Below are 21,228 nucleotides of genomic sequence, written 5' to 3' on the forward strand. Positions count from 1 at the left end.
TGAACCCAGGCTTACGCTCTTCAGTGCCTGAGGCAGGGATGAGCCAAGAGGCCTGGAGCTGGGAGGAGGAACTCCAGCCTCTTCCCAGACAGTCCTCTTGTTTCCTGGACCCCACCCCCAGGAGATCTGACTTGAATCCTGAGCTGGACCACAGCCCTCCTTGTGAAATCTTGGGGCAGCACTTGGTCTGGGTCACTACAAATGGGTTGCAAGCTTAAATGCCCCAGGGATTGGCAGGGAATATATAGGAAAGGAAATATATGGTCCTCCAATAGTTTCCCAAGTAGTTTGACTCTTAAGAAAATGACAGTTCAGGGCGATGAAACCTGACAACCTGTTAGCATCCTTCACCCTGAAGTCTTGCTCCTTCAAGGGAGGCCCGGGTTCCAGCCCCTGTCTCCCTTTGCTTTGCTCTGTTGCCTCAACCAACAAGTCTGACGTCTCTGAGACTCTGTTTCTTCATCAGTAGACTGGGAATAAAAGCAATGTCCATATCACAGGGGGCTGCATGGGCCAGGCGAGTGGAGGGATGTGCAGGGCTTTGTAAGGCAACCCAGGGTCCTCCCAGGATAATTCTTGTTAGTAAGTTGGGGTCCTCGTTTGGTGGCTCTTTTAGTGTGGGTCTCCCCAAAAGCAGACCAGGGATCTGGGTGTGTGCCATTTGAGAGGGATCTCCAAGGAGAACGGGGGCGGGGTGGGGTGGGGAGAAGACGAGGAAAACGTGTCAATGAGCAGTTGCCACTGTGAGTAGCCAGGGCTCATGACTCCTGCAGAGACTAGAGCACAGCTCAGAACTGTCCCAAGGTGAGAGTGTTGGGGCGGAGGGGGCGGGCGGCCATTTATCCACCAACTCCCATCTGTCACTGGTTCATTGGTTGAGTGAGAGTCACAGGGGGCCAAGCTCTGGCTCCTATGGCCAGAGAGATGTCCTTGGGGTGCTCAAGTCGGAGTGATGGGGGCTGTTGGTAGAAGCTGCAGGTGCCCTCTGGGGCAGGCGGAAGGACAAGGCAGGGCCCAGTGCCTACCCAAGTTCCCTTCCTTTTGCCTGCTACACTTGTCAACGTCAGTGCCCACTCTAGGCCACACCCAGGCTCAGGAGTCAGAGATGGGCCAGACTCAGCCCCAGCCTTGTCAAGGGGGAGGAAGGAAGCTCACTTTTCCAAGAATGAGTGCTGAGAGAGAGGTAGGTCTCCTGGCCTTTTTAGGAGCCCAGAGACTGGGTATTCAACTTAGCCTGGGGCTGAGAAGGCTTCCTGGAGGAGGGGACGTTTTTCTAGCAGAATCTTGAGCCAGAGACTCAATTCTCTGTCCTGGGGCCTAGAGGGATCTCACCCCCTACTGTCCAAACTTCCTTCCGGCCGTGGTAACTTAATATTGAATGGCTGGGCGGGGCTGGCAGCCCTGCTCCATCCACCATCCCGGACTCCAGGCCATCTGTCCTCCAAATCAGACTTTGTCCTGACCCTGGCACTGCTGTGGGGTGGGCAGCAGGCAGTGAGGAGAAAGGGTAGTTCTGGGCTTAGGACCTGAGGGACTGCCAGAGGTTAGCCAGCAAGAAGTTCCCAAAGCTTCCAGAATGACTGGAGAGCTTGCTTTAAATTTGGATACAGGTCTAATTCAGACCTTCCGACTGAGTATCTGGGCGAGGATTTGAGCTTCTGCATTTTTAAGCACGCACCCCAGGGTCTTCTCATGCTATACCAGTGGACTTGGGTTGGGGACCCACCTCCTGCTCTGTGCTGAGCTAGTGGTCACCTCCCCCCCTCCCCCGCTAGAGACTTCCTGTGAGCTGTGAGCTCCCGGGAGCATCCCTCCCGCCATAGACATCATCCCCATCACCTAAATCATCTCCCCGCGACCTGGATCTGTGTTGCCAAGGAGAGGGAGTGAGAAAGAGGAGACTGTCTCCCCAGGGATGTCCTCTCTACCTCTGCAAGCTCCACCCTGCAGAGACACCCCCCCCCCACCTCTGTTTCCTGGAGAGCGCGGGGGAGCATGGGGGCTCCTCTGTGGCTGAATCAGTGACCTCCCATTCATTCATATGCATGGATCAAATTTTGGAAATGCAATTAATTACCTGTTGTTGTGTCTGCTTTAATTATTGTCGTGTCTTCTATATACTTCACACAATGTAATAAACAGTTGGGGAAACAAGATCTTCATTGTGGCCAGGGCTCGGGAGAAGCTGGGCTCTGTCCCCAGCCCTGGGAAGCACTTTCCACCTGTCATTCATGGTCACATCCATTCATTCTTTCATGCGTTTGTTCACTGATTCTCCAGTCAGTTTGTCATTGATTCATTCACTCAGTCCCTCATGCATTCGAATACTCATTTACTCATTCATTCATTCATTTATCCAGTGAATATGTGTTAGCAAAGCCATGTGACAGCCTCCAGGAGAGGTGCCAGGAAGGTCATGGTAAATAAAACAAGAAGGTCCCTGCCTTTTATGAGCTGGCAATCTGGTGGGGGAGACAGACGATAAATACATGAGATGAATACAAATAGAGCCAGGATGACCAGGGAGGACTTCTTGGAGGAGGCAACATTTAAACCCACTCCCTGTTTCATTCATTTGTTTATTCATCCATTTGGGCAGAGTAGGCTCTATTCCTGGAAAGAGCAAGAGATAGAAGGCCCAGTTCTGAACCAAGACCTAGGGGGAGAGACAACTGGCGGCCGAATTATTACAACACAGTGGGAAACATGGTGGTAGAGGTAGGAACCAAGTGGGAGCGTGGAAGCTGGAGAAACAGCCAGGAAAGTTTTTTCCTTGAGAGGAGGCATGGAGCGGGTCTTCCAGGGCCCAGAGAAGGTGAGTAATCTGAGCCTCCAGGGGACAGGCTCAGGGGCCATGCACAGCTCCTCTGAAGGGAGGGACCAGCAAGTCCCGGTCACAAGTGCTGTGCACAGTGGTGGTGGCATGGAGAAAGAGGAGGAGTGGGTCTGGTGACTAAGACCTCCTGGTTCCCAGCCCCCGCAGGGCTTGGAGTCAGAGGGGACTGGATAAGGCTGGGTCTTGGTGAAGGAACAGAAGTTTATCAGCCAGAGAAGGACACTCCAAGTGTACCCCGCACGTGCAGAGGCCTAGGGGCAGGAGGGAGCTGGTATGGAGTGGGGAAGCCTGACTTCGTGGCAGAAGATGGAGCCTTAGGCCCAGGAGGTGGGAGACAGGTGACTGGATCACAGGGGCTGGGGGGGGGGGCAGCACCGAGGAGCCCGAGCGAAATCCCAGAAGTAATCAGCCATCATGGGCGGTCTGCAGGCTGGGGAGGTGACGTCAGAGCTGAGTATCTGTGCTTGCTTACAAACATGTTCAAGGGACTTCCCTGACGGTCCAGTGGTTAAGACTCCGTGCTCCCAGCGCAGGGGGCCTGGGTTCCACACCTGGTCGGGAAACTAGATCCCGAATGCCACAACTAAGACCCAGCGCAGTCAAATAAGTAAATATTTTTTTAAAAAATAAATATCCTAACAGACTTTAAAAAAAAAAACCAACCAAACAAATGTGTTCCAATGCCTGCTCAGGGCCGGGGATACAGCAATAAGCAAGACATGGCCTCCGCCCGTGGAGAGCCAGTGACTCCGGTGGTGGAAGTGTCATCAGGGCGACCATGCTAGGTACCCAGGAGCCCAGAAGAGCAGGTTAGGCTCAGGAAAGAAAAATGAAAAGCCAGCAACACCTAGTATTTATCAAGCCCTTCCTCCACGCCAGGTGCCTCGCATTGGTTATCCCATTAATAATAATAATAGTAGGAGCAGCAGCAGTAATAAGTAACACTTATTTTGTGCCAGCTTCTTTCTGGTCTATGGGCTTTTACCCATATTAATTCCTTTAATCTTCACGACAACCCTGGGAGGTGGATATAATGATCAATGTCCCCATTTGACAGATAAGGACATGGAGGCTCAGAAGCTGAGCGACTTCCCCAAGGAATAAGTGGCTGAGCCAATATATGCACTCAGACCTTCCCTCTTCCCCAGTCCATGCTGGCCTCTTCCTGCCCCGCCCCCCACTCCATCAAGAGATGGGCTGGGGGCTGAGGGGGCGGGGGCACTGCTGGCAATGAGCCGATGGCCCTGTCCTCTCCCTTCAGGCAGCCACGGGCTGCTGCATTCTCCTGCCGACTGAGGCTAGTGTTTTATGAACCCAGAACCGCAGCAAGATTCTCCTATTAATTTATTGGTATTGCTAATTAAACATCATATTCGCAAATGTAAATTTCCTAATGGCCTCCCTTCCATTTCCGAAGTTTCCCAAAAGAGATTTCTTGTTATGGTTGTCAATTGAAATCAATTAAACCTCACCGGATGGGTGGGCTGTGGCTGGCTCAGGGGTCACCGAGGGGATCTGGGGCCTCTGGACAGGATCTAGCTGGGGCCCTTGTTGACCACAGAAAAGGACCGGGATCAGGGAACTCTGGGGAGAAAGAGGCAGAGTAGGCCCAGCCCCAAGCTCCTGGGTGTCAGCTGCCTTCCCTCTGGCCTCCCCTAGTCAGGGATGGGCTTTCCTCTGGCCCTTGATGTGGTTGCTGGCTGGGCCTGTAGCTGTTTGCAAGGCTACGTCAGGGAGGCCAGGCTAGGATGAGGAGTGAGGAGGGAGGTGGAGGGAAGAGAGAATCTAACAGGAGGGTCCAGGAATGAGCAAATGCCGGTGCTTGGAGGAAACTTAGAGATTTTTCCAGTCAAACCCCTCATTTGAAAACTGGGGAAACGGAGGCACCAGGGAGGAAGTGCCATGCCCAAGGCCACAGAGTCAATATGTGGAGAAGCTGGGACTTAAACAGAGGTCTGCCTGTAACCCCTTTGAGAATTTGATGAGCTATGTGCCCTCACTCCAGAAAAATGTACACAGGGATCACATAATTGCAGGAACCTCGCTCTCTACCATGGCAATCCCCGACCCCAGTCAGTCATCGTGTAGTGCTTAAAAGCAATGGCTCTTGGACCACAGGTGACCGCTTTTGAATCCCATATCCAGCAAGCTCTCTGTCTCTCTGGACCTCAGTCTTCCTGTCTGTAAAATGGAACGGCAGTCTCTCCCTCCCAGGGCTGCTGGGAGGGTTATCTGACAAAGCATGTGAGTGCCCAATACCAGGATGGACCTCATCATGTCAGAGCCCAGTGTGGAGAGGCCTCTGGCCAGTGCCGGCCTGGGCTGCGGGTGGACCCAGGGAGGTTGGGAGAGGGTGAGCCCACGCAGGCCGAGGCTTGGCTTCACGTTTGGAATGATGGTCACCATTTACTCAGCGCTGAGATACCACATGCGTCATCTCTGTAATTCTCCCAGCTGATGAGGAGGTGCTGTCTTTGCCTCCTTCACAGATGAGGAAACTGAGGCTAGGGAAGTCCAGGACTTGCCTGGCCTGGGGTTCCCTGGGGGAGGGTCTCTCTGACTCCAGAGTCTGAGTTGGTAACTGCTCTGCCTTTGCTGAGAATGAAATGGAAGAACTAAGAGTGGACCAGCCACCAGGACTTTGAGTCCCTGCTCTGCAGCTCCTTTGCTGGGGGGGCTTGAGCATGACCCCTGCACAGTCAGGGCCCAGGACACACCTGAAATATGTCAGAGAGGACTGATGGTCTCTGCAGGCCAGTCTAAGACACCAGGGTGCACACAACGGTCAGCACTGCCCTTTCCACTCCTACAGCTACAGGCCTAGTGTCCCCTCCCGACACCCCTAAGCACAGCCTCTGGGGAGAGAGGCAGAAAAGGGAGCCTGTGGGGGAAACTAAGTCAAAGGGCCAAGGCACTGGCAAGGACCCAGAGGATGCGGAAGACCCCTTCCCTTGCCTTTGTCCCTGGTACCTGCGCAAAGCTGGGGAGTGGGACTGGCGGGGAAGGAGATAAGTGAGGGACATCTCCCAGATGCCAGGAAGCATCCGCCTCGCCCCAGCTCTCCATGGCACACGTGGCTTTTGTGTGTCAGTATCGTTAGGGGACCAGTGGATAATCTGAGCGTGTTGGTTGCTGCGTGGGGATCTCCATTAGGGAAAGTTTTAAAAATACACTCTATTGTTGTTTGTTATTAATGGTAATGACACAGGGCGCGAGGCTGCCCATCAGCTCCCTACTGTCCCCGGCTCCTAATGTGCTGGGGGGAACAGTCACGACCCAGAGCCTTGCATGGAGCGCGGGCTGGGCTCAGGGCACAGGACGACCCCGGGGTGCCCAGACATTAAAAAAAAATTTTTTTTTGCTTTATCCACCGCCCCCCCCACCGGAGCCGTGCTGGTTCTGCAGCTCAGTGGCGGCTAGGGCCTCTGTTCTACAGGATGGGGGTTGTTAAAGTTGTCAAGAATAAGGCCTAGTTCAAGAGATGCCAAGTGAAATTTAGAAGACGGCAAGAGGGCAAAACTGACTACTATGCTCAGAAACGATTGGTAATCCAAGATAAAAATAAGTACAGCGCACCCAAATACAGAATGACAGTTCAGGTAACTCACAGAGATACCGTTTGTCAGATTGCTATGCCCGTATAAAAGGAGGTATGATCGTTTGTGCAGCTTGTGCTCGTGAACTCCCGAAGTATGGTGTGAAGGCTGGCCTGACAAATTACGCTGAAGCATCTTGTACTGGCCTGCTGCTGGCACGCAGGCTTCTTAATAGGTTTGGGATAGACAGAATTTATGAAGGCCAAGTCGAGGTGACTGGAGGTGAATACAGTGTGGAAAGCGTTGATGGTCAACCTGGTGCCTTCACCTGTTACTTGGATGCAGGGTTTGCCAGGTCTACTACTGAGAATAACGTTGTTGGGGCCCTGAAGGGAGCTGTCGATGGAGGCTTGTCTATCCCTCACAGTACCAAACGGTTCCCTGGTTATGATTCAGAAAGCAAAGAATTCAATGCTGAGGTACACCGAAACCACATCATGGGGCAGAACATCGCAGATTATGTGCGTTACCTGATCGAAGAAGGTGAAGATACTTACAAAAAACAACTCTCTCAATACATAAAGAAAAACATAACTCCAGACATGATGGAGGAGATGGATAAGAAAGCTCATGCTACAATATGAGAGAATCCAGTGTATGAGAAGTTAAAAGAAGAGGTGGGGGCTTCCCTGGTGGTGCAGTGGTTGAGAGTCCGCCTGCCGATGCAGGGGACGCGGGTTCGTGCCCCGGTCCGGGAGGATCCCACATGCCGCAGAGCGGCTGGGCCCGTGAGCCATGGCCGCTGAGCCTGCGTGTCCGGAGCCTGTGCTCCGCAACGGGAGAGGCCACAACAGTGAGAGGCCCGCGTATCGCAAAAAAAAAAAAAAAAAGAAGAGGTGGAACCATCCCAAAATGTCACTTGCCCAGAAGAAAGATCGGGTAGCTCAGAAGAAGGCAAGCTTCCTTAGAGCTCAGGAACGGGCTGCTGAGAGTTAATAACCCAAACCACAATTTCTATGAAGATTTTTCAGATAAAGACAGTAATAAACTTATTGAACAAGTTAAAAAAATTTTTTTAATGTGGTAAAATACACAGAACATAAAATTTAACATTGTAGGCCTTTCTTTTTTTTTTTTTTTTTTGCGGTAAGCGGGCCTCTCACTGCTGTGGCCTCTCCCGTTGCGGAGCACAGGCTCCGGACGCGCAGGCTCAGCGGCCATGGCTCACGGGCCCAGCCGCTCCGCGGCATGTGGGACTTCCCGGACCGGGGCACGAACCCGTGTCCCCTGCATCGGCAGGCGGACTCTCAACCACTGCGCCACCAGGGAAGCCCTGTAGGCCTTTTAAAGTATGTAATTCAGTGGCATTAAGTAAATTTTATGTAGCTGTCTAGTTCCAGAACTTTCTCATCACCCCAAAATGAAACCTCGTACCCATTAAGCAGTCCCTCCTCATTTTCCCATCCCCCTGGCAACCACGAAGCTGCCTTCTGTCTCTATAGATTTGCCTTTTCTGGATTTGCCGATTCTGTACCCATGAAACATCAACTCCCCGTTTCCCCCTCCCCCCAGGCCCTGGTAACCTCTCGTCCGCTTTTGTGTCTATGGATTTGTCTATTCCAGGTACCTCATATACATGGAACTCTGCACCGTCTGGCCTTCTGTGTCTGCCTTCTTTCGCATAGCATCATGTTTTCAAGGTTCATCCATGTGGCATGTGCCAGTGCTCCATTCCGTGTTCCGGCAGAACAATATTCCACTGTGTGGATAGACCACGTTGTGTTTACCCATCATTCACCGATGGACATATGGGTTGTTGCCACTTTTTAGCTACCGTGAATAACGTCCAGATGCTGAGCACATGGTTATCTGCGTTCTGAGTAGGGAGATGTCTCGATTCTCCTGCACAGATGTCCGGAGAGCAAATAAAAGGTCATCCTTTCATACTGTACATGAGTGTGTCCAAGCTTCAGACCCCCAGCTCAGGGGCCCAAAGGACCACTTTGGTGCTCTCATTAGGTAGGTGGGCTCCCGTAGCGCCCAGGCCCCCAGGGAAATTATCCACAGCTTGAAACAGTGCGGGTTCCTTGAGGTGGGGAAAAGAGGGGCAAGCGGTACCCCTTGGACATGTGACCCTGTGGGGTGGTGGGGGCTGGATGAGATGACCTTCTGAGGACCCTCGTAGGCTAGCACACAGGAAGAGGTCTCTGCCCACTTGGCAGACCTTGCGGCCTAGAGCATAGAACATGAAATGTCAGAGATGGACAAGGTCTTGCTGTTGTCCAGTTCAAGTGTCCCACCCTGGGCATTTTAGAGATGGGGAAACTGAAGCCAGAGAAGAGACGAGACCTCTTCATTGTGTCGCCAACACCTTCACAGCTCCCGTTGACTGACACTTCCCAGCATGAGTTCCCTTAAACCATACACTTTAAGGGGTGTTCTAATGTCATTCCCATTTTACAGATGGGAACTTGAAGGCTCATGGAAGTGAACCCCTGTCTGAAATGTAGGGAAGGGACAGAAGTTCTCAGGTGTCCCCAAAGGAAACCAGAGGTTTTCCAGCTAAACTCACGCCACTGCGGCCAGTGGCAACTGCCCTCGAGGTTGGCACTATGTCATCCTCTCCCAGGGCGCTTAGCACCCCTGCACTCTCCTGCTGGCATCTCCATCCCTCAGCCAGAAGCTGGATGTCTTGGGAGGTGGCATAAATAATGGCAAGAGCACAGACTTGAGTGGAAATCCCAACTCCACCCCTTGGTAATTTACTTTATCTCACTGAGCCTCAGTGTGCCCATCTGTAAAATGGGGAGTCTTGCCAGCACCCACTGCAGAGGGTTGCTTTAAGAGTTAAATGAGTTAATGTATCCAGGAGGCTTGCACAGAGCTTGGCACACAGTGAGTGCTCCAAAAATGTAGCCCAGACAAGCCTGGCCCCCCACCAAGCCCCACGTGGGAAGAGCTGGACGGAAGAACATCAAACAGATCAGGGAGCCTGGCGCTGCCCCCGGGGATTCGTAGCTGAGAAGAAGCGACGCTCATGGTCTCCCTGGGATAATCAGAGAGGACACCACCTTAATTCCACCTCCATCAGACCTCTGCCAGAAGACACGACCCTTTCACCTCATCAATATTCAAGAGCTTAACAAAAAAAGCTATAACTAGGGAAGTCAGAAATAATGGAATGCAGTATTGATTATTTTATGGTGCGATTAGGGGTAATTACAGCTCTCAAATTTTATTTTAATGTTACTTTCTACTACTTTTAGCCTTTTAAAATTATCCCAAACATCCCCATTTAATGGAACACACATGCCTTCAATTTCAATGTGAAATACTTTTTTTCTGCTAAAGTGTGACCTCAATATATTTGAAGACATAAATTACACCATGTATAAACCATAAAAAATGAATGATGAATTTAATTCTGGTGAAGCAGGAGGGATTGAGGAGGCAGGCGGGCAGAGGTGCTGTTTATCCAGTGCAGAGGGGACGATCAGAAGCAGGAGGGGGCAGTGGGGGCCAGAGGGGGTGCCTGACCTTCAGGGGCACAGGAACGGGACTTGGAGCTCTCCAGGACACAGGCCGAGGAGGGACTGTCTGAACTTGTGGCCACTTCCTCTGCCCACCTTCCCTGGGGAATGCGTTTCCAAAATCTTGCAGTTGCATGGTCTGACTTGAGTCTCCAGCCTAACTCTGCCCATCATAGGTAGTGTGGTGTGGTTGCTAGATGCCAGTGCTCGCTTTTATCTATCCCAGCACACAGATGAGCGAACTAAGGCTGAAGGAACTCACCTAAAGTCACTTGGGGAACAAGTGGGGGTTTTGGGTGCTGGCTGCAAAGCCAGAATTGGGTACTCTGCAGCCCAAGAGCTTCCGGCTGTCAGAGAAGAGCCTGTAGGAACTGCATTCCCATGGACCTCAGGGCAGTGAGCAGAGTGGCTGAGGACACAGGATTTTGAGCCAGACACCCTGGGTTCAAATCCTGGTCCCCTTATAGTGCTATGAGGACTCTCTACCACTATAAAGCCCCTAGCATGTTATTTCTGATCTTCTCTTGCCCAGAGTCTATGCTGGGGTTCGGGGTGGGGGGCTTTGGGCCCAGCAACAGGGGTTTTCAAAATCTGGGTAGGGATTTCTCCTGCACCCTCAGGGTACGGCCTCCAAACCTCTGTCCTGGGCTTTCCTGGTTCCTGTACACTCCTCTTCCCCAGGTGACTGGTAGCTCATTATTTGGGGACCCTCTTGCCACCCCTACTACATGAGGGTGAGACCCCGGAGGGCAGGGGCCAGCTCTCCTTTTTTGTTGTTGTATCTTCAGCAACGGCACATTGTGGGAACTCGAGAAAACTGCATGAATGAAATGCTCGGTCGGACTTCCCTGGTGGTGCAGTGGTTAAAAATCCGCCTGCCAGTGCAGGGGACATGGGTTCGAATCCTGGTCCGAGAGGATCCCACATGCCACTGAGCAACTAAGCCCGTGAGCCACAACTACTGAGCTCACATGCCACAACTACTGAAGCGCGCCTAGAACCTGAAGCTCCGCAACAAGAGAAGCCACCGCAATGAGAAGACTGCGCATCGCAATGAAGAGTAGCCTCCGCTTGCTGCCGCTAGAGAAAGCCTGCACACAGCAGTGAAGACTCAACACAGCCAAAAATAAATAAACAAAAATTAATGAATTTATTAAAAAAAAAAGAAATGCTTGGTCAACTGGTCACTTTGCTAATTTCAACGTTCAGTTCTCAGCCCATCCGCAGCACTGGTCATGGGCGCCTCCCTCCTCCCTGGAACACTCTCTTGCCTTGGCTTCCCGGCTCCCACTTTTCCTCTAACGTCCTAGGTTGCTCCTCTCACCTCTGGTGCGTTTCCTCTTCACCCTCTTCACCTCAGGGGGTCCAGGGCTCATCCTTGGGGCTTCTCTCTCCCATGGTCACTCCCACTGTGACCCCATCCTGCTCGCACTTTAATGACCATCTAGACCAATGCTGTCCAATAGAAATAGCATGTAAGCTTCTTAGGCAGTTTAACATTTTTGGATACCTACATTTAAAAAAATTAATTAATTACTTTATTTATTTATTTTTGGCTGTGTTGGGTCTTCGTTGCTGTGCATGGCTTTCTCTAGTTGCGGTGAGCGGGGGCTACTCTTCGTTGCGGTGCACGGGCTTCTCATTGCGGTGGCTTCTCTTTTTGCAGAGCATGGGCTCTAGGCACGCGGACTCAGTAGTTGTGGCTCGAGGGCTCTAGAGCACAGGCTCAGTAGTTATGGCGCACGGGTTTAGTTGCTCTGCGGCCTGTGGGATTTTCCCAGACCAGGGCTCGAACCTGTGTCCCCTGCAGTGGCAGGCTGATTCTTAACCACTGCACCATGAGGGAAGTCATCCCTACATTTTTAAAAAATGAAATAAAAAAGAGTAAGGTAAATACTGTATTTTATCTAACCGAATATATCCAAAATTATTTCATTGTCATTTCAATATAAATGATCAATATAAAAAGATCATTAATGAGCTATTGTACTTTTTTTTCATCTAAGCCTGTGAAATCCGGTGTGCATTTTATACATACAGCATGTCTCCATCGGACCAGCTGCATTTCAAGTGCTCAGTAACCACGTGTGGCTTCCGGCTACTGTGTGGGGCTGCAGAGGTTTCTACGCTGACCGTTTCCAACATGTATCTTCAGCCCAGATCTCATGTCTCAGTGGTGGACACTTACTCCTACGCAGTGTCTCCATTTGGAGGTCTGAGAGGCGTCACAAACTCCAAACGTCCATAGCTGAGCTTCTGTTCTTCCCCGCACCTGCTCTACCCACCGCCTTCCTGCCTCTACTAATGTTAGCTCCGGCCTTCCAAGGCTCAGATCAAAATCCTCAAAGTGACCCTTGACTCTTCTTCCCAGCCAATTCTGGTCCCCCATCTGATCCATCAGCAAATCCTGTCTGTTCTATCTTCAAAATACATCCAGAATCTGACCACTTCCCACTCCCTCCATTGCTGCCACTTGGTCCAAGCCACCAATACTTCTCACCTGGGTAACTGAAATCGCCTCTTCCCTGGTCTTCTCAAGCCCACTCTTGCCCTGGACGCTACAAACAACGTCCACCCAGATCACAGAATGGTCCAGTAAAAGCATCAGTGAGCTTCTGTCACACCTCTGTTCATAGCCCTTCAATGCTGCCGATCTCCCTCAGGGTGAAAATTCAAGTCCATGAAGCAGAAAACACATAAAACATGTTCCTGCCTCAGGACCTTTGCCCTGTCTGTTCCCTCAGCCCAGATGGCCCTTCTTATAGGTATCTACAAGGCCAATGCTCTCATCTCCTTTGAGTTTTTGCAGAAATATCACCTTTTCATTGAAATCTTTCTTAATCTTTCTATTTTAAACTGCCATTTCTCTCCCCATCCCCTACCCCTCCTTTATTTTCTCCTTTTATTTCTAATACATATAATTTACCTATTTATTTGACTGACTGCCTCTCTCACCAGAATGTCAGCTCTACAAGGCCAGGAATGTTTGTCCTTTTGTCTATTTTATTCACTATTCCACCTCAGCAGTGTCCACATGCATGGTGCCTAGCCTGTGTTAGGCATTCATAAATATTTGATGGAGAAATGAATAAACATTCACCACTAAATGGATAGCCATTTGAACTAAGACCATTTATTGAATTCTGTTTATTTGAAATGTCATCTTTATCATAAACTACACTTTCATATAAACATGCATCTGTTTCTTTCCATTGATTGATTTATCTAATCTCATTCCAATACTACACTGTTGTAATTACTATGACTTTATGTTTTGCCAACTGTTAAGGTTATTCACCTTTGAAATTTTTTTCAATATTATTACACATTTTCTTTCTTATACAAACTCTACAAGTGGACTATCATGTTTGATAACAATTTATGTCAGGAACTTCACTGAGACTGCAGTAGATTTATTAATTCAAGAATTTATTATATTTCAATATTGTCATCACATCCAAAATATATCTTTCCTTTTTTTTTTTTTTTTTTTTTGCAGTACGTGGGCCTCTAACTGCTGTGGCCTCTCCCGTTGCGGAGCACAGGCTCTGGACGTGCAGGCTCAGCAGCCATGGCTCACGGGCCCAGCCGCTCCACAGCATGTGGGATCTTCCCGGACCGGGGCACGAACCCGCGTCCCCTGCATCGGCAGGCAGACTCTCAACCACTGCGCCACCAGGGAAGCCCTCTAATATTTTTATATTTAAAAAATGTAGAGACTCGCATACTGCAAAATATATATATATATATATATATATATATGTATATTAGAGGAAAATATTTTCACAAAATTGGAGTAGGAAAAACAAGACCTGAAACCAAGGAGCCATAAGGAAGAGGGCTGCAATCAAAATTTAACATTTTTATGTCACAAAAATCATCAGCAGGCTGGGAGAAAGATGATCCACATCCAGGATATATAAAAATATTCCATTAGAAAAATGGACAAAAGATACAAACAGACATTTCACAGTAGACGAAATTTAAATGGCCAATAATCATATTTTTTTAAAGCTCACACTCAGTCACAGGCAAATGAAAATTAAAACAACAATGGATTTTTTGGTTTTGTTTTTTGCCTGACACATTGGCAAAAATTAAGGAGACTGATAATATCAAGAGTTGGTAAAGATGCAGTTCAAAAGCAGTCTCATACAATGTTGAAGGGTGTGTGAGTCAAATTTTCAGAGAACGATTTGTTAATATCTATTGAAATTAAAAAAAAAATTTCACCCAGAAATTCTTCTTCTAGGGCTTTCTTTACCAAAAAGACTCACTCGGGTGCACAAAGATGTGTATAAGGATGTTTATTATCTTGTTTGCAATAGAAAACATTTTTGAAAAAACGTAAATGTCCATCAATCAGAGATTGGATAAATACTTACAGCACAAGCCGAACTATGAAACCTTGAATAGGTACTTAAAAATAGTGAGGTAGGTCTATAAAAATCTATAAAGATCACGGAGAGATCTCCATAGCATACTGTCAAGTACATAGAAGCAAGTGAGATGGTGTGATGCCACTTAAGATAATTAAGATATTCGAAAAACTGGCAAAGAGTTTGAACAGAAACTTCTCCAAAGAAGATATCCTAATGTCCAAAAAGCATGTGAAAAAATCTTCAACATCATTAGTCATTAGGGAAATGCAAATCAAAATCACGATGAGATAACCACTTTACACACACTAGGAAAGCTATAATAAAAAAGACAGATGATAGCAAGTGTTGGTGAAGATGTGGAGAAATCAGAGCCTTCATAAGTTGCTGGTGGGAATGTAACCTCGCGTACCCGCTTTGGAAAACAGTCTGGCAGTTCCTCAAAAGGTTAAACATGGAGTTACCGTATGACCCAGAAATTCTACTCTAGGTATATACCCAAGAGAAATGAAAACATTATGTCCACACAAAAACTTGTACATGAATGTATGTAACAGCATTTATTCATTATGGCAAAAAAGTAGAAACCCATATGCCCATCCACCGATGAATGGATAAGTAAAATGTGGTATAGCGATACAATGGAGTACTATTGGGCAATATAAAGGAATGAAGTACTGATGCACGCTACAGCAAGGATGAACCTTGAAAACACTATACTTAAGTGAAAAAGCTATACACAAGAGACCATCTCTTGTATGGTTCCATTTATATCAAATACACAGAACAGGCAAATCCACAGAGCTAGAAAGATTAGTGGATGCCAGCGTTGGGGAAATTGAGGGGACTCGAGAGTGGCTGCTAGTGCATATAGGGATTCTTTTAGGGGTGATGAAAATGTTCCAAAATTGGTGTGGTGATGGTCGCACACTCTGAATATACCAAAACCCATTAAATTGGACAAATCATATGGCATGCAAATTATATCCCAATAAAGCTGTTTTTTAAAAAAAGATAATTAAGTGCTTGCATTTGATACTTTCTAACTAGTTAACCATGATCATGGCCATAGACTCTTGCCCACAGTCCCAGTACCCCCTGTATCAGTCTCCTTTAAAATCAAGGTGAACAAACCATGATGGACAAAATATCAACCTTTTAAATAAAACAGGATCATATTCCTGATTGTTCATTTGTCACAGGCTCCAGCATGGCTCAGTTCAGCGGTTACTGATCTTGTCTTTAAAGTGTTGATATTTTGTTCACCACTGAATTTTTGGCATTAATATTTCTTTTTAAGACTATTGCATTAAAGTATCATTTATCTTGGTTTCTGAGAGGTTTGGGGAGCGCTCCTTAAGTTTGGCCCCCGAGTGCCTCATTCGCCCCATCCTTGTCTCTGTCCTGGGTCCCAGGACTAGTGCCCCTGGCCTTGTCCTTATCCCCAGAGGTGCCACCTGGGACTCCCAGGCTCCCAGCGGCTAGAAAGTGGAGCCTGGTGTCGGGAGCCTGCAATGCCACTGTCCCAGGCTGTGGACAAAGGTCACAGCCTCCCGCCTGGGACGGTTGACCCGTCCTCCCCAAGACCTGTATAGGGAGAGATGGAGAGACACAGACCAAGAGACTAAGACCTCAGAGAGATAGGAGATGTCGGGGGAAAACGGACGGAACCCGAAGAGGGGGAGAGAGAGACAGAGAGAGCCTGGGGAGGCGGAGAGGAGCCGGGCGGGCGCGGGGCCGAAGGTCCCACCGCGGGGCGCCCCTCCCCGCGCCCAGCCCGCCCCCGCCCCACCCCCAGCGCGGGAGGCCCCGGAACAACCGTCAGAGGCGCCCGGGGGAAGGGGGCGCTCCCGGCCGCCCGCCGCCTGATGCGTATCGATCTGCGCCCGGGGTCGGCGCGGGGGCACCAGCTACCAGCGGGAGGGGCGACCGCACATTAGCGCGGCCGGGGACCACTCCCCGGAACGCGGGCCGGGCAGCCCATTAGACGCCCTGGCCGGTCGGCCGCGCGACCACCGTGGGCGGGGCGAGGCTGGCCCGGAGGGGATGCAGCAGCCTCCGAAGCCCCACCTCTCCCCATTGCCCGCTCCGAACAGCTGGTTTCCTCTGTTTCCTGAACTCCTCTCCAGCCTCTAGGGCTTTGCACGTGCTGTGCCCTCTGCAGGGACCCGATCTCCCATCGCGCCTCACCCAACTGAACCTCGCTCGTTCTTTGGCTCTTGCTTGGAAGTAGATTCCTAGGAAAGCCTAGATTCCTTGGGAACCCCCCAGACCCAGTTGGGTGCCCACCTTTGCACCGACCTCCTGAACAGCCCCCCATGAAAGCTGGGGGCTAGTCACAGGGATCAAGGATTGACCTCCCCAGGTGGTCTGTGAGTCTTTTGGGGCTTCTCCCTGTGTCGCATCTTGGGGATCCTGGCACCTATAGTGGCCCCAACTGGCACACCTGTAAATGAAAGAATAAACACCAGAGCTAGTCAGGAGGCAAAACCTGCACACCCCACAGGGACTTTTGACAAGGACCTCTTGTCCCCCTTACTTATCCTTGGAGAACGGTGTTGGGCATAATTGGGGTCGAAATCTAGTTCTGCCACTTAACGGCTGCATGACCGCGGCAGGTTATTTAACCTCTCTGGACCCCCATTTCCCCATCTGCAGCTTTATCAAAGTCTGCATTCTAATTGCTGCTCTTACGGGAGACCCCCAGAGATCTATACCCAAGCTGGGGAGGGGACTGGAAACCCCATAAGGGGTGGCTGCAAAGGGCATGAAATGCTTCACCGGCGTGTAGAGCATGCAGGAAAAACTGGCCACCCTCACATGCTGCTGCTGGTGGGGGTCAGGGAAGGGGGACTTTCTGGCCGCAGTGACTCTCCCTCTTAGGGCTCTTTCTCATCAGCCTCATTTTTCTCCCATGCATCACTTTTCCCTTGACACCACTTCTCTGCCAACTACCACCCTGTTCTCTGCCCTTTACCCAGTAAGATTCCGTGAGAGGTGCCCCTGAACCCACTGTTCTCTGGTTCTTCCCTTTCCATCCTCTCTTGAACCCACCCCCATGCAACGGCTCTGGTCCAGAACACCAATGACTCCACAATGTAAAGTCCAACAACGGTCAGTTCTCAGCTCTCGATTTACTGGCCCCTCAGTGCCCTGGACCCAGGTGGTCCCTCTATCCTCCATGGAACCCTTTCCTTACTCCGCTGGTTCTCTCCCTTCTCCCTAGCTGGTCCTTCCTGTCTCCTCTGCAATATCAGAGGCTTGGTCTTCTGAGTCTTCTCCATGTACCCCCCTCCCTCCGTGATCCCCCCCAGTGCCATGGCTCTTTAAACACCAATACACGCTGACAATTCCCAAATGTATATCTCTAGCTCAGCCCTCTCCCCAGAGCTCCGCGCTTGTCTGTCTACTCAACATCTTCACTTGGATAATAGGCAGAGCTGCCTCTGACTCATATAGCCCCATGCAAGTTAGCAGAAGGTGCTTTTCTTAAGTAATTTAAAAAAACAAAAAACAAAAAAAAAACCCACTTCATACTACATATTATTCTGTCCAACTATGGGCAGGCCAGCCAGGAGAAGGCAGAAAGCACTGACCCGCTGCAGGCCCTGCTAGGCAACGAACGCCAGGCTGGCTCTTGTATAAAGGAGGGGGATGGGAGGAGAGGGAAGAGAGGCAGGAGCCGGAGAGGTGGACGGGGAGAGGTAGAGGGGGCACTGGGTCCGGGGTTTAATCAGTAGCATCCAGCTTAAATTCATCTGAATGGCAGGTCCATAAATCAGGCTTCTTGTTAAATCTGTGGCCAGAGCATATGCTTCCTGTTAGGAAGCAGTGAAGCTTCTGGAGCATGGCTGTGCCCCCTTGCTCATCCCCCTCAGCTTGGCCTGGATCTGCCCCAGAAGACTTTACTGGGAGCGACAGCCCTGGCTGGGGCTCGCTTGTACCCAGGCGCTAAGGCAAGTCACTCAGTGTACAGTCCTTCCACTGCCCCTGCTCTGTGAGGTGGCTGTTGCCTGTTTAGAGTTGGGTGGGGGTAGGGAGTGGAAATCAGGCCTCTGAGAGAGTCTGGTAAACAAGAAGAGCAGCCTCAGGGGATGCCCCGAGCATGATTGCAACAGGACATAATCCTTCACACGTGTGCAGGATCTAGAAGTTAGACAAGTCTATGATTATAATGAAACCTCCTCAGAGATGCTGCCGTTGTACAGTGTACAACCTGTGCAACCTTACATGGCAGTCCTACTGACAGGTGCCTGTATTATTCAGGATAGGATAAATTATGCTGTGTTAGCAAACAACATCTAAATCTCAGCGTCTTAGAACAACAAACATTTATTTCTTTGTGATGACACATGTCCAGGCCAGGTGGGCAGAGGGCTCTCCTCCATGAGTCACTCAGGGTCCCAGGCTGATAGAGCTTCCACCTCGGCCAAGCTCCAGAGATAGTCTCCACAGGGCACCAGCAGAGCCGGAAGTGATTAAAGCCCCAGCCCGGAAGTTACACATATCACTCCCACCCAAAACTCTCTGGCCAGAGTTCATCCCCTGGCCGCATCTAACTTCAAGGGGGCAGGGAGTGCCGTCCTCCTGCACACCCAGTGGAGAAGAACAGGATATCAGGCTGGCAGTGATGGCTGCCTTAGCTCCCCACCGACTTCCTCCCAGGGTTTTCTCTGCTGTGCTAAACGCATCTCTCCCTCTCCAGGGTTCAAGCTCCAGACTTTGGAGGCATCCTTGATTCCTCTCTCTTTTTAGTATCCCATAGACAAGCGATTTGCAAATCCCGTCAACTCCATTTTCAAAATATATCCGGAAGGAAACCACTGCTTTCCACCCCACACCACCAGCCTGGTCTGAGCCACCATCATCTCCAGCCCAGCTGTCACAGGGACCTCCTCGCTGCCACCCTGGCCCTCTACAGCGATTCTTCACCCAGTAGCCAGAGAGATCTCATTAGATGTAAGCTGGACCACATCACTGCTCTGCTCAGGACCCTCATGGCTCCCACCTCCCTCAGAGAAAAGTAAGTGTCCTCACAGTGGCCCTCAGAGCCCCGAGATCTGTACCCCCTTCATTACCTCTCTGACCTCACTGCTCCCACCCTGTACCTCTCTCCCTAGTCTAGCCTCACTGGCCTCCTTGCTAATCCCTGGACAGTCAGCTCACTGTTGCCTCAGGGCCTTTGCACTTGCAGGTCTCTATCTGGCATGCCCTCCCCTCAGATCCCAGCCTAGCTCCCTCGTCCTCCTCCTTCAAGACTTTGCTCTAATGCCCCTTCTCAGTGAGGCCTTGCCTGGCCTCCTTATTTTAAATTGCACACCCACCTCTGCATTCCCATTCTATTGTTTTTGTTTGTTTGTTTTTGGCCAGGAAACTTACTAACTTCCAAAAACCTAAGGATTTCACTTATTGTGTTTACCATGTGTCTCCCCAGCTAGAATGTAGGGCAGAGATTTTTTATCCGTCTGGTACACTACTGTGTACCTATTATCTGTAATAGTACCTGGAATATATAGTAGGTGCTCAGCAAACATTGTTGAATGAATGAACAAACCAAAGCATGGCACAGTGGCTAGGAGCTCAGGCTCTAGAACCAGGCTGCTGGTGTTCAAAACCTAGCTTTGCCATTTACTATCATGTGATTTGGGGCAATTCCCTTAGCTTCCCTGACCCTCAGTTTGCTCATCTGTGCAATGGGAATAGAATAGTACCTACCATGTGGAATTGTAAATTTGAATGAGCTAATGCATTTAAAGCTGTCCAACGCCTGGCAAAGAAATGCTTGGCATACGTTGGCTATTACTATTTTAAAACATTGACCCTACAATTCTACTTCTATCTACTGAAACGAAGAACTAGTGAGAGGTTGTTTTGATTATGGGCAAAGATTTACATATGACTGTGCTCATCACTGTGTTCTTTTAATAGTAAAAAGTTGGAAACAACCTAAATTTCTAAGAAGATAAGATTTGTTAAATAAAATATGGTACACCCTTTGAAGGAATACCAGGCAGCCATTAATACTCAAGTTCTCAAAGAATATTTAATGGCATGGGAAAATGTTCAGAGCCTAATGCTAAATGAAAAAACAGGATGTAATTCTTAAATTAAGTTGTGGATATCTGGCTGTTTTATTTATTATTGTTCCTTAAAATGTACATATACTCTTTCATACGTATTAATTCATAAAAATGCAGGAAAAAAAGCAGGACACAAAACTACATGATCTCAATTTAGATTGACATGTTTTTATGCGCCTTCCTACACCCCTACACGTTCAGAGAAAAAATAAAAAAGACTGAAAAGAAATGGACCAAAGTGTTAACAGTTGTTCCTTCTGGGTGATCAGGTATTGAAAGAGCTAAACAATCTTTCCTATTCCTTATTTTATTTTTTAGATTTCTTTCAAGGAAAGTGAAAAACTGAAATCCTTTAGTAATCAGGAAAAAGGAGGGTTTTAAAGATTCAGGTCAGAGTTTTCCAAATAGCACATTAATAGGTGATCATTGAAACATAAGCTGCAGGATCAGAGAAAGGAGACCACGGTAGGGTAAAGGGAGTACAAGCAGTTTCACCCCTGCAGGACGTCTCAGAGCGTTTACTGTAGCACCAGTGATGGCTGTCAGTAAGAGGGGGCCCTTTGCTGCACAGAAGCTCATGGCGAATCCCTGGGTATGAACTGGCACTGGGGGGGCTTGGTGCCACCCTTACCTGCTGTGGGGCCTCTGTGCTGGTCTCTACAGGCTCCCCACACAGGATCTGGAGCCCGGGCCTGGGTCTGCCTCTTTTAGTCCCTTTGCCAAGCCTCTGTCCATCTGGAATGTCCTTCTTCTGCACTAACCCCAACCCTACCCATCCTCAGGGCCTCTCTCCCCCTGGAAGCCTAAGGCTGCCCAGCACCCTTGAGTGCCAGTGACAAGGATTGAGTTACCAGACTGGGTTTGGGG

General features: G+C 49.5%; 1 pseudogene; it reads left to right on the forward strand.

The window, feature by feature from the left end:
* Positions 1–6,273: 6,273 nt before the first annotated feature.
* LOC132437841 (large ribosomal subunit protein uL18-like) lies at positions 6,274–7,433 on the forward strand (annotated as a pseudogene).
* The last annotated feature ends 13,795 nt before the right edge of the window (positions 7,434–21,228 follow it).

This window comes from Delphinus delphis, chromosome 1 (assembly GCF_949987515.2).
Source record: "Delphinus delphis chromosome 1, mDelDel1.2, whole genome shotgun sequence".
Classification (NCBI taxonomy): domain Eukaryota; kingdom Metazoa; phylum Chordata; class Mammalia; order Artiodactyla; family Delphinidae; genus Delphinus; species Delphinus delphis.